The sequence below is a fragment of the Sycon ciliatum genome, chromosome 3 (assembly GCF_964019385.1).
Source record: "Sycon ciliatum chromosome 3, ocSycCili1.1, whole genome shotgun sequence".
NCBI lineage: Eukaryota > Metazoa > Porifera > Calcarea > Leucosolenida > Sycettidae > Sycon > Sycon ciliatum.
Genome location: NC_088645.1, coordinates 20,175,559 through 20,187,745, shown reverse-complemented (window position 1 = coordinate 20,187,745; position 12,187 = coordinate 20,175,559). Strand labels below are relative to the sequence as shown.

The following is a 12,187-nucleotide window of genomic DNA, read 5'->3' as shown; positions in this document are numbered from 1 at the left end:
TGCGTTCTGCCTACATGGGAGTTCGAGGTTTTCCTGCCACCTTGAATTCTCACTTGAGTGACTCGCCATCCAGAACACACGAGAAGTCCATCGAATCGTCTACTCGGCAAGTCTGCAAGAAAGCACCACTCCCTGCGCAATACATAGTGTTTCGTGGAATTCACCCCTCATCAGTTGAGCTTGAGTAGGCTGAGGAAAATTGTGCCTGAAGAGCACCACTTATAATTATTATAGTGCTCTCCAGGCATAAACATCACCAGGGATGCAAACTTACAGAGACGCTCCTTTTCCAGCGTGACAAATACCTCGTGAACACCAGATAGAAGCGTGAGTCACTGTCGTTCATGGAGGTTCATGGAGGTGATGAACAAGCGCTGAGGACCGTTGACCATTCGCAACGTTGTTGCCTCCAAACCAACTTATTCTTAAGCCCGCGCCGGGGGACAACACTGTGACGCTTGTTCAGCACCTCCATGAGCGACACTGACTCACGCTGCCATCTGGTGTTCACGAGTAGTTTGTCACGCTGGAAACGGAGCGTCTCTTTAAGCTTGTATCCCTGGTGATGTTTTTGCCTGGAGAGCACTATACGTTACTTCTTAGGTTAATTCTTATGTTATTTCCACGCCGACTCTTTATTTCTATAACTTAGTAACTTGCACTTCCTTGGTCCTTTTTCCTCTTTATAAATACTGCTCATTCCCTTTCATTTTCCTGCAAATTGTCCCAGATTAGCCATCAGGGTCTGACGGCCAAGGAAATACTAGAATGGATGCCGCCTACTACCATGCATGAATCTGATGACCATGAAAGCGAAATTGACCACTTCAGCTTCATCTGATGGGTCTTCAAGTGAAGTGAGCACTGGCAGCGGTGGATCAGTACTCTCATATGAGGGAGAATCTTAGGGTCACAACAACTGAGTACCTGTGGATTCATAATAGGGGTGAAAATTGGCTCTGAGATCCCGAGTTCGAGTACTCTGATTTTCTCCGATCGAATATTCGAGTATTCGAGTATTCTTCATCTCCTAAAAATTGCACACCAAGGGCCTTAAAATCACATGATGACAACCCTGCTTGAACCGAGTGGCAGTCATTTTCTCGGGTATGTTGGTTGGTGGGTCATTTGGGCTCTCTCTACTCGGGAACAAATGTTCGCCACATAGTCTGCACATCAATATCTGCCGACTGCTGCTCTGAAACTGCAGATTTCTGTGGTAAATGCATGTACCATGTATGAACGAGTACTCTGATTTATTCCGAGTACAATTATTTTTGAAAAAACCGAGCGAGTACTCGAGTATTCGGTATAATTGTTTCACCCCTAATTCATAATGTATTGAAGTTTACGAAATCCCAGAGAACGGTCAAGGATTGCGGGACAATTCAGACAAGGAATTGTCAGAAACGGTTGTTGGTGTGGAGAGCGCGAAATCGACAGTGTTGAGGAAAAGGAATCGCAAATCTGCAGCCTAGGGATGGTACACCGCATTATGGGGAGGATGGTATCGTGTAGATAATCTTTTCTAACTACTCGACGCGCTGATAAAGCTCTTGAACCAAACCTCTTCGTCTCCCATTTCAGGCTGAATTTGCAGGCAGCGGATGGGATGCCTTCTCCCTCTTTGTTGGCCCCGGATGCTGCAGAAGGTGGTCAATAAGTAATAACTGATTACTTGATCATAAGTGCATTACTGGTCAAGAAACCGTTGGAGAAGAAAGATTTGCAGTAGGAACCACTCTGGAAAATTGATGTGAGCTACCACCTAACTTCATAGCCAATAATCGTGGATTGGATTTTGTTTTCTAGACTACAGTCATTGTAGCGGATGCGAAGACGGTAGACGTAGAACGTAGAACGTAGCAAGAAGAATCAATGGTCCTCCTAGTGTAGACCACTTGGAGCCATAATATTTTATATGGTGAGAGTAGGAAGTCGCACATCATCCACTTCTAGCAAAAGACGAGATATGTCCTTGACCATGTCGATCGAATGTAGTTTACCTACTCAACAAAGACTATTCCGAAGATGTCCTCTGCAAGCCTGTTAAATTGTAAAAAGATATGACAGGCATCAGCGCCTTCACAATATTCAAGAACTTTACTAGTTGAACATGATAATTTTGAAAGGTAACTTAAACAAAATTTAGCAATGAAAAATCTTTTTACAAAAGAAGTAAACTAGTGTGTAGAATATGAATTGTTTTCCCTTTTCTTTGTTGATCTCTAGCATGCATGGACACCTTGGTATGGGTATACCCCCTGAAACTTTCTTCATAATTATGGTTGTAAACACGCACCTGGCAATATGGCGGTAAATATACGCCGGACATTAATTAAACAACAGGAAGAAAAGAGATAAATGGCTGTCAATACAGTCTAATGTCATAAATGGCTGTAAATACAGTCTAATATCGAGCCAGACGCGCCTCAGCCTGGACAAGGTCGCCAGGCGCGAGGTGGAAGCGACGACGGCGAACAGAGCGTGATCCACGGACGCAAAAGATGGCAGATTTGGCCAGAGAAAATGCCAAGCAGCACCGTAGCTAAGCTACAACCCGACTATACGCAGCGTTGCGTTTGGTGGCCAAGCCATGCGCCAGCCTCTTGATTACTACGGCTGGTTTAGAGCCCATCCCACTACAGGAGGAGAAGCTTAACGGTGTGAAAGAGCCATGCTCGACTTCATTGACACGTTCACCGTAAGCACGCTTCTCCTCTATTTCGAACCTTCGGTAGAGACTTGGACCGATAGCTTGACGCTTGGGGATAATACACTCTTGTATCAAAGAATGCGTTGAGGCTATCGGTCCAGAATCCCTTCACCCGCAGGTCGGCACGGGGATCAGGATCAGTGTTGGCTGACCGATGGTGAAAGTTTTCACCAGTTAGGGGCTGCAAAGGTGGCTCCACCTCCACATTATGATGGAGGTCCTTCATGCACGAGGCGAAGAAGTCGGTGGGATCATTGTGTCGCATGTGGAACCTTACTAGTTCATGCACATCCAGAAAAGTTCTTTCCTGCACTGGTCAATAAGCTCGCAGATGGTCATGGCATCTTGCTGCTAAGTGGAAGCCAAGGAGAAGAGAGGGGTACACATGTTTGAAAGAGGCTAACACACAGTCGTTACAAGCCTCATATTGCACCCATGTCTAGCAACATATGCGTCAGCCTGGCGACAAAAATGATGCGCATACTGTAAATATACAAAATTTCGGCGCTGCAAAATTTAGGCACTTCACGATTTTTGACATTTCGACAGCGATATATTTTCGGCGTGGGGTAGAGGGCATGGTATAGTGCGACAGATACTGTGAAAATTTTTATCGGCGTTTTATTTAGGCGTTTTGGGTCGGTGCCGAATATAGCCGAAATTAAATAGCTGCCGAAAATTTGTATATTTACAGTAGTCAGTCCATGTTTGTACTGTTTACTGTGTGTCATTCATGGTGACGGTTGAGCAATCGGAATAATCCAAAGGACATATTCCCCAAAAATAGTTCCTCATGTGCCGAGTGACGTTTACACATTGCTTGTTATTGTAACTCTGTGATTATAAGAAATTTCTTTGCATGTAATTGAAGTTTTCCCAGTATTTCAGTTCATCTTTCGCAATTGCCGATACGGGTACATTGTACTGTTGTTGCCAAAAATAGTGTTTCGGGTGAATCCTAATGTGTTTTTGACATCGTAAATGCCGCTAGTGATAGCCTGTACTGGAAACAAAACTATAATATTGGTGTAAAACAGGAACAATGATTAGGAGTCTCAACTTGCCATAGCCGATGAATCTCGCGAGCACGAAGTTGATACCTAGCAAATTATTTCTGCTATTTTTATTGTAAAGAAGGTTGGAGGCTGATAACAATTTCCAAACAAATGTCGGTTCACAATTCTTCGCCCAATTTTACACATTCGGTCAACAGAGCACTTCTAATATGGTAACGATCGCTTTCGTTCCCTTTTCTTCAAGGATAGCACAGGGAATGGCAAAAGTGTAACAAAAACTACAACAACAAGGCGGCAATTTATCAAAAAAAATGAAAATAAGAAAATAGAAGAGACAACAACGAAGTGAGCACACTATGTAGCAGTAGGTGGTATTGTTGACATTATGTGTAACACCAAACAGTTGCAAAGACAACACATTTGCCTCATGTACACAGAGCCCACGATCCAACATACGTATAATATACAAATCATCCACAATAGCCAGTTGTAACTACAGCGTACTCTTGGTAAGTTGTAGTCTTTCTACGCCCCTGAAGCATTCCTTGTACCATTCGTGAAGAGAAGGGAAAGACGACGTTCAATACCATAATAGAAGCGACTTGTTCTTAACTCGATGTGTAAAATTGCGTGAATACTTGTGAACCTTTTTTCGTTTGAAAATTTTTAGTATTGCTATAAAACTGTTGATAAGTATATAAATGGAAGAAGACTCGTCTGGAGCCCAACCGACCTCCCGACCGGAATATGCTTTCCTTGACAGGATGTTTCCCGATCACGGGAACATGCCGACCGAAGGAACAGTGCACTCGGCATCTCTGCAGTCAGAAAATACAGATGCTCAGTACCTTCTCCCCCCGACAGTGAATCAACCTGGTCCCTCACTATCGTCCTCGTCCTTGGCTGCACTTCACAATAATTCCGCCTCTTTCGGATTGCCAGAAACCTATTCTTTACCACCCGTTGCCTCATCCGGAGAGAACAAATACTCGCTCAACCCACAGCATCAAGCAATGGACTGTACAGACTTCTCAGCGGCGTCTTTAGGTGGATGTGGATCGCCTCCTATAGGAGCCTCTTTGTCATCACTTGCTTCATTGTCTCGGCCGTCCGCTGCTTCAAGTGCAGCTAGTAGTGCGGATCGTGGATTTGGATCGCCTCCTATAGGAGCCTCTTTGTCATCACTTGCTTCATTGTCTCGGCCGTCCGCTGCTTCAAGTGCAGCTAATAGTCAGTTGAATATGCCTCCAGTGGGTTTGCAGCATCAACCACCATTTCTCTCATCATTTGCTTCATGGTCTCAGCAGCCTGCTGCTTCAAGTGCAGGCCAGAGTCAGTTGAATGCGCTTCCGATGAGTGCGCACCATCAACCAACATCTTTGTCATCACTTGCTTCATTGGCTCAGCCGTCTGCAGCTTCCAGTGCAGCCCACAGTCAGTTGAATGTGCTTTCGATGAGTGCGCACCATCAAGCACCATCTTTGTCATCACTTGCTTCATTGTCTCCGCAGTCTGCTTCTTCCAGTGCAGCTTATAGTGAGTCGAATGTGCTTCCGTCGAGTGTGCGGTATCAACAACCAGCTTTGTCATCACTTGTTTCATCGGCACAGAAGTCTGGTGCTGCTGTTACCGGAATAGCCTGGCCTTGTGCGGACGAACGCTCCGCAGTACCTGCAAGGGTGCGTCATTCTCTGGAGGAATTCCTATCTTCACTTGAGCCGCGCAGCCGCTGCGCAGAAACCCCAGTGTCAGTACAAGGTGCTTTGGATGCACTTGCCAGAAGGTCACGTGGTGGACTCACAGAACCGATCACACCGCTCCTAGCATCGATGTCTCTGACAGATGGTGCTAGTACAGAATCGGAACAACTCGCGCGTCAAGAATCTGATAGTGAGGAAACGATGGACGAGCCCTGGCAGCAGCATGCCGCACCGAATGATGCAGCTTTCCCGTCCAGGAGCCTGAGGCTTCCACTGCCCCCACGACATCCAGCTCCCTCACTATCGTCCTTGGCTGCACTTAGGTCGCAAACCATCCATCATAATGAAACGGAAACCGAGCCGTTCCAAGGTTTCCAAGCTCGCGGCCCACCAATAGAGACGAAATCGACGTCTGTGTTTGGACGCATTGCTGGCCCGCCGATAGAGCAGAATCAGCCCTCTGCGTTCGCAAGTACGTTATGCATGAGTGTGCCTGGCAAGACAGTGAGCAAGCCTCAGCAAAAAGATGATTCTGACGTAGAACTGTTTGATTTCTCCACGCCATCACCCCATGATGAGATTGTACCGGTCAGGCAGGCGCCAAAAAAGCAAACTTTAATGAGTATTTTCAGTGATAAGGAACGAAGGAGAGATAGGAAACGATAATGGAGGGTTCCTGTTACTCCTACTGCTAGGTGTGAGCGGAATGACATGCCTGATGAAGTCTTTTCGTCTACCACATGAGCACACAATACAATAAAGTCCTTCAGTTTTAGAATCTGAAACTCGGATGTTGAGCCAATAATAAAATAATGTAGAAAGGAAAAGGGCCTATGAATACGATTTAAGGTAGCAGCCTGGTCCTAAATTTCATATGGCATTCAATTGTAACCGTAACTTTGGTGTCTCTCAATGGATTTGAGTGAAATTTTCCCTACACACTCCTGCCACTATGCTGGCCCTCTGGACATGATTTAAAAGTTCTTGCGCCTCACTGACAGGCTTTACAAGCCGGGAAAACTCAAAATTCCGGCAGAGTGCCACGGTTGGCGAGCCACCAAGGAGCCAAACAAAATACACTTACAATTTTTTCACATTTTCTAGCCAATTCTGTCCGTGCGCAGGATCCAAACCTAAAAAACGTCCAGAAGTAGCCATGGGTGGTGGGATAGGGCCCTTCAACGTGGCCCTGGAATCTGTCACAACGGCAGGAGCGGGCGTTCTGTCACAGACTCCCACAGACCCAAGTCAATTTTTGAATCTTTTTAGGTTCAGGGCGTGCTACGAGGTCGTACCTTTGATACAACATTCCAGTGCTGGGACCTCCACAGCAAGCCTTTTTCACAGCGCTTCAAACCGAATCCAGGATACCCAAAATTGGCAAAGACTACCACTCACGTTCCGCTACTGCCTAGTACTGAATCTTACCTGACTTCTTGACACGACTCAAACTTGCCAAAGTCACTAAATCAACGTCAACTACAATAATCAAGCCACACATTTGCAACGTCACGAGGGTGTTGGCAAAAGTCCTGAAGCCCGCGGCCGTGCAGCCCAATACGTGTTTTTTAACGTGATTTTTTTGGACTTTTTTGGACTTGGAGCAAAATTCTGCACACTTTCGCGTGTTTCAATGATACGACAAGTAAGTTGCGCACGGTCTGCTCATAATCAAATACAGTCCTGCCAAGAAATGACAGCGTGCAACAAAAAAAACTTTTCTTGCAAGGGCACATTTTCGGCCATAACTCTTGAACGGCTGGTCAGATGGAGACAAAATTTTCAGAGATTTTGCAGCTGTTCATGCTCTTTCAACTGATTAAGCACTCGATATGAATTTACATATTCAATTTTTCAGGGATTTGTAGACCAGGCTGCCACCTTAAGAGTAACTCTCCACTACTGTAACCATAGACTATAGCCAGAAAGTGCAACAACTTCGCTGAAAATTGACAGAGTACTGAGTTATCGCAAAGCTTCCCCCTTCTGGATTTATCTTTGATATTTCTGAACCATCCAAGTTGGGTGGTGTGCTCCTGTGCTGCTTCGAATTGTAGTTAGACCACTTTGTCAAGTATCCTACTGGTCTAGTCATCGTCCAGTAGCAATCGACATTCTTTGTTCTCTTGGGACTGTAGCTTATGCTCGTTTTCGGTGCGGTAACCTTCCGCAACAGGAAACAAACTTGAAAAATCTACGAACTTCCCTCGCAAGATACGTTCTTGTAAAGCAATGGGCACAGCTGGTGCAGGTGGCTGATCGGGTGGGTTACAGGAGCTTGGGCTGGCGTAGTGGCCGCAGTAGCCGAATTGCCTTGGCCTTGGGTGAGGAGGGCCACAATGCTCTCCTTAATGGCGGCCGACAAAGCCGACTACACCTCGTCCCGTACGAAAGCTCAGAGATCCGTTGAGCCCGCGTCACCTGAACTGACGGAGAAGGCATTGGTGCCAGTCCGGCTTTTGGGCCCGCGAGCCTTGTCCGCACTGTCATGTTGCTGGTTCTCCTGGCCGGAGCAGTTCTCACTTCCAAGGGCTAGCTGTGCCAGCAATGGGTCCTGTCAAATACTTTTGCTAAGTATTCAAGCCGCGCAGAGAAAGCTCGTCGCGGAGGGCTTGGCAATGCATTGCCTTGACAGTGTCGACCGTTAGGTCAGACATACTGAAGAAATACAGTGTCGAAATGACACTGGGGCTGGCAGCAAAGCTACGAAAGGAAAAGAAACACCGCTGAAGTACGATCCGTTGTCTGGAAGAGCACAACATAACAGGGCAAGCAAGATATTTGTTTCTTTTCAGCAAAACGGGCTGGTGCCATTTGTGATTACGCAGCAAAACAAAGTGCATGACCTCAGTCTTGAATGCAGTACAAAGCAATGCAGTGTAGTGTGTGCGCTAGTTCGGATTGCTGCTAACAAGTACTAGCACAGCTAGTATCCCATTAAATACGAGCTCTCAGGTGTGAGAATCGAAGACTGTAGAGAGATTAATTAAGATGCACGTTATTTCCGACGTGAGGCGAAAGTTCAGCTCGCTGTATTTGGCTCGCTCGTCGAAAAACAACGCGAGCGACCAGAGTTACCTAGATGAGAATAGCGAGGCATATCCAATCCGCGTTCAGTGTACAGTCATCATCATCATCATAAGCCTAAGGCCATCGGGGCGTCACAGAGCAAGTATGAACAAGCGAGCGCCACAAAAATCGATCGCGTGCAGCAGGGACTGCACGTCAAGTGCAGTCCATGAAATAATATGATCAAGCCACGACATTCCGGGCCTGGCTCGGCCACGACCTCCAGCAACACAACCCTGAAGAACAGTCAATGACAAACAGCCGGAACAAACAATATGACCAAAAAAATTGCGATTTCCTTCTACGAACAAAACCAATAAGTGGGACTTGTTTGTGAATACTATTTACTTCCTCTCTAACAGACACATTCGTCTGGTGATCAGGGAACGGGATCCTGAGAAGACTTCGATAGCTTCTCATTTCGAAAGCCTTGGTCTTTTTCAAAATTTCAGCAGTTAGGGTCCAAGACTGGCAAGCATAAAGGAATATGGATAAAACAATAGCATTGAGTAGACATATTTCGAGCCGATTCTGATGTTTCTATCCCTCCAGATTGTTACTAGTCGTGCAACAGCAGCCGAGGCTGCTGCGATCCGACTCCTCACTTCTTTGATTGAACGCTGATCATCAGTAATCGTGCTACCCAGATATGTAAACTCGTCAACCTGCTTGAGCTCCTTCCCTTCGATGGCTATGCTTGCGGACAGACCTCTGCTTGCTCCCGTTACCAGTAGCTTACTCTTCTCAGTGCTGATTTCCATGCCGAATGATTTTGATGTGCTAGCCAGCCGGCCAGTAACGTCTTGCAGTTCTCCCTCGCTGCCAGCCACCAGATCAATGTCATCTGCAAATCGCAGGCCTGTTAAAATGCGTCCACCAATGCTAATGGAACCCGCGAATCCCTTCAATGACCTAGATACCAGTTCTTCCAAGAAAATGTTGAATAGAGAGGGTGATAGCATGCAACCTTGCCTAATGCCAACGGTGGCATGGAACCAACTGCTAACCGTTGTTCCTACTCTTACAGCATTCTCGGACTGCTGGTACAGGGACTCGATCAGTGTGATGATGGTCGGGCTAAGCCCACACTTGCGCATTATCTTCCACAGGGATGCGTGCCACATTCTATCAAATGCCTTGCAAAAATGGATGACATTGTTATAGATGGGTCTCTGATGGTCTACATAACGCTCTCAATAGGTCTTCGATGCAAGGTGTGAGACGGTTGAGTAGAACACGCAACATTACTTTACCAGGGTGACTTATCAACGAGATGGTGCGATAGTTCGTGCACTTTCGGAGGTTGCCGTTCTTTGGTATTGGAATCATGATTGACCGGCACCATTGCCGTGGCCACGTGCCGGACGACCATATCTTGTTACAGATGGTAGTCAGTACGTCAATGACGAATTCGCCACCCTCTTTCAGTAACTCTCCTGGGATCATGTCATCGACGGGCGACTTGCCTGCCTTCAAGTTATCTACAGCAGCTACGTCCTCCTTGAGTATCGATAGATCTCTGTCATCATCGTTGAGTGGCATTCCTAGCTCCAGATCATCCAGTACCTCCATGGCAGGGTTGATGTTGTAAGTATACAGGTCGGAGCAATACTCCGCCCAGCGATCGGCTACTTTTTTACTTTCCGTAAGTAGCTCTCCATCCTTGTTCTCAATGACATTAGATTTGACAGTGGGCTTCGTTGTCAGCCTCCTGATGGTTTCGTAGGCTTCTTTTGTGTTGTTAAATTTAAGGTCGCACTCTACCTCCTTGCAGGCTCCTTCAATCCAATCTGCTTTGGCTTTCCGGGTCGCTCGCTTCACTGCACGGCATGCCTGGCAATATTCCGCCATGGAGACATCACTTTCGTATCGGGTCGACGTCTTCACTCGCCTTGCGTCACATAGCCGCAGGACAGCGTCGGTCATCCATTCTTTAATTTTCTTCTTGCGTTTCCCTAGATGTGTGCGGGCAGCATCATTTTATCGTCTGTGTACGCAGTGGTAGATGGCCTAATGTTTTTGGAGGCTGTATATATCCACACACAGAAACATAGCCTTTGCAAGCACAGGAAAATTAATTCCCACGTAAGCTGTTGGCTAGGTCATCATTTACTCGTTAGTTTTTTTCCATTGGTTGTCGCACCACATGGCACGCTTGTTGGGGTTTCTCGCGCTTGCACCTTTGTGGCATTATTCCCATGTGTAAAAGTCCCGCTTTTTCGTTGTTTATGTTCGTTTTTTTCTTCTTTGCGCTGTTTTACCAACTCCTCAATGTACATTTAACCTTCATTCCATGATGACGTTTTTCCTACGTTCCCAGTATATTGGGGTCCTTTTGGACCCCAGGAACGTTTTGGGTGGTATTCCTGCCAAGTCTCCATTGTTTGTAATTTTTTGCTGCGTTACCTTCCCATATATAGACCAATGCTTTGATCTACCTGCATTTTGTTGACAGCTCTGAAGTTTGTCGGGAGTATTTGCAAGTTAACAAGACTATGACTTTGTGTCACGCCTGGCGCTATCCGTATCTGACGGCAAAAAAGCATAGGATGTTTTAAATTTTTCAATTCTCCTATTTTTTTTCAGGCATATCCTGGGATTCGAACCCGCACTATCGCCCTACATGCATTCCCCCATACACTTCGCATTCATACCCATTCTTCCAAGTTGCTTCACGTTATTATCTTGCGTTTGAAAGCCCTATTTGAATATTGCGGGCAGCTGTATGTGGCCAGCTGTGTTTGATGGTACTGTACGGTACGGGAGACGGTGTCGTATTACCCTCGATCGTACCTGTCCCGTACCTATCCCCCACCGTACCGTGCCATCAAAGACGGCTGGCCACAATGCATATTCAAATAGGGCTTTCAAATGCAAGATCACAATGTGAAACAACTTGCAAGAATTAGTATGTATGCGAAGTGTATCGGGGGATGCATGCAGGGCGCGCGATAGTGCGGGTTCGAATCCCAGATTATGTCTTAAAAAAAAGGATTTATAACATCCCTTTGCTTTTTTTTGTCTAGGTCATCAAGGCAAAAAAGCATAGCGTAGGGCCCTGAGCTTCCAAGCCCTCTCGTTTGGTATTGGTTTGTTTGTTTGTGTCACGCCTGGCGCTATCCTGTATCTGTCCCGTGGCGTACCGTACCATCAAACACAGCTGGCCACATACAGCTGGCCGCGATATTCAAATAGGGCTTTTAAACGCAAGATCATAACGTGAAGCAACTTGGAAGAATGGGTATGAATGCGAAGTGTATGGGGAATGCATGTAGGGCGATAGTGCAGATTCGAATCCCAGGATATGCCTTAAAAAATAGGAGAATTGAAACATTTATAACATCCCTATCCTTTTTTAGCCGTCATCAAGGCGGTAGACGGTGTCGTATTACCGTCGATCGTACCTGTCCCGTACCTATCCCCTACCGTACCATCAAAGACGGCTGGCCACAATGCATATTTAAATAGGGCTTTCAAATGGAAGATCATAACGTGAAGCAACTTGGAAGAATTAGTATGTATGCGAAGTGTATCGGGGGATGCATGCAGGGCGCGCGATAGTGCGGGTTCGAATCCCAGGTTATGTCTTTAAAAAAAGGAATTTTTTAAAGAATTTATAACATCCCCATGCTTTTTTTGTCAAGGTCATTAAGGCAAAAAAGGCATAGCGGAGGGCCCTGAGCTTC

The 12,187-nt window shown here is 46.2% G+C and overlaps 1 protein-coding gene across 1 annotated transcript in view; it reads left to right on the top strand.

The window, feature by feature from the left end:
* Nucleotides 1-12,187, top strand: part of LOC135811692 (small ribosomal subunit protein uS15-like) — a 90,301-nt gene that overhangs the window by 11,333 nt on the left and 66,781 nt on the right. The window lies entirely within an intron of this gene.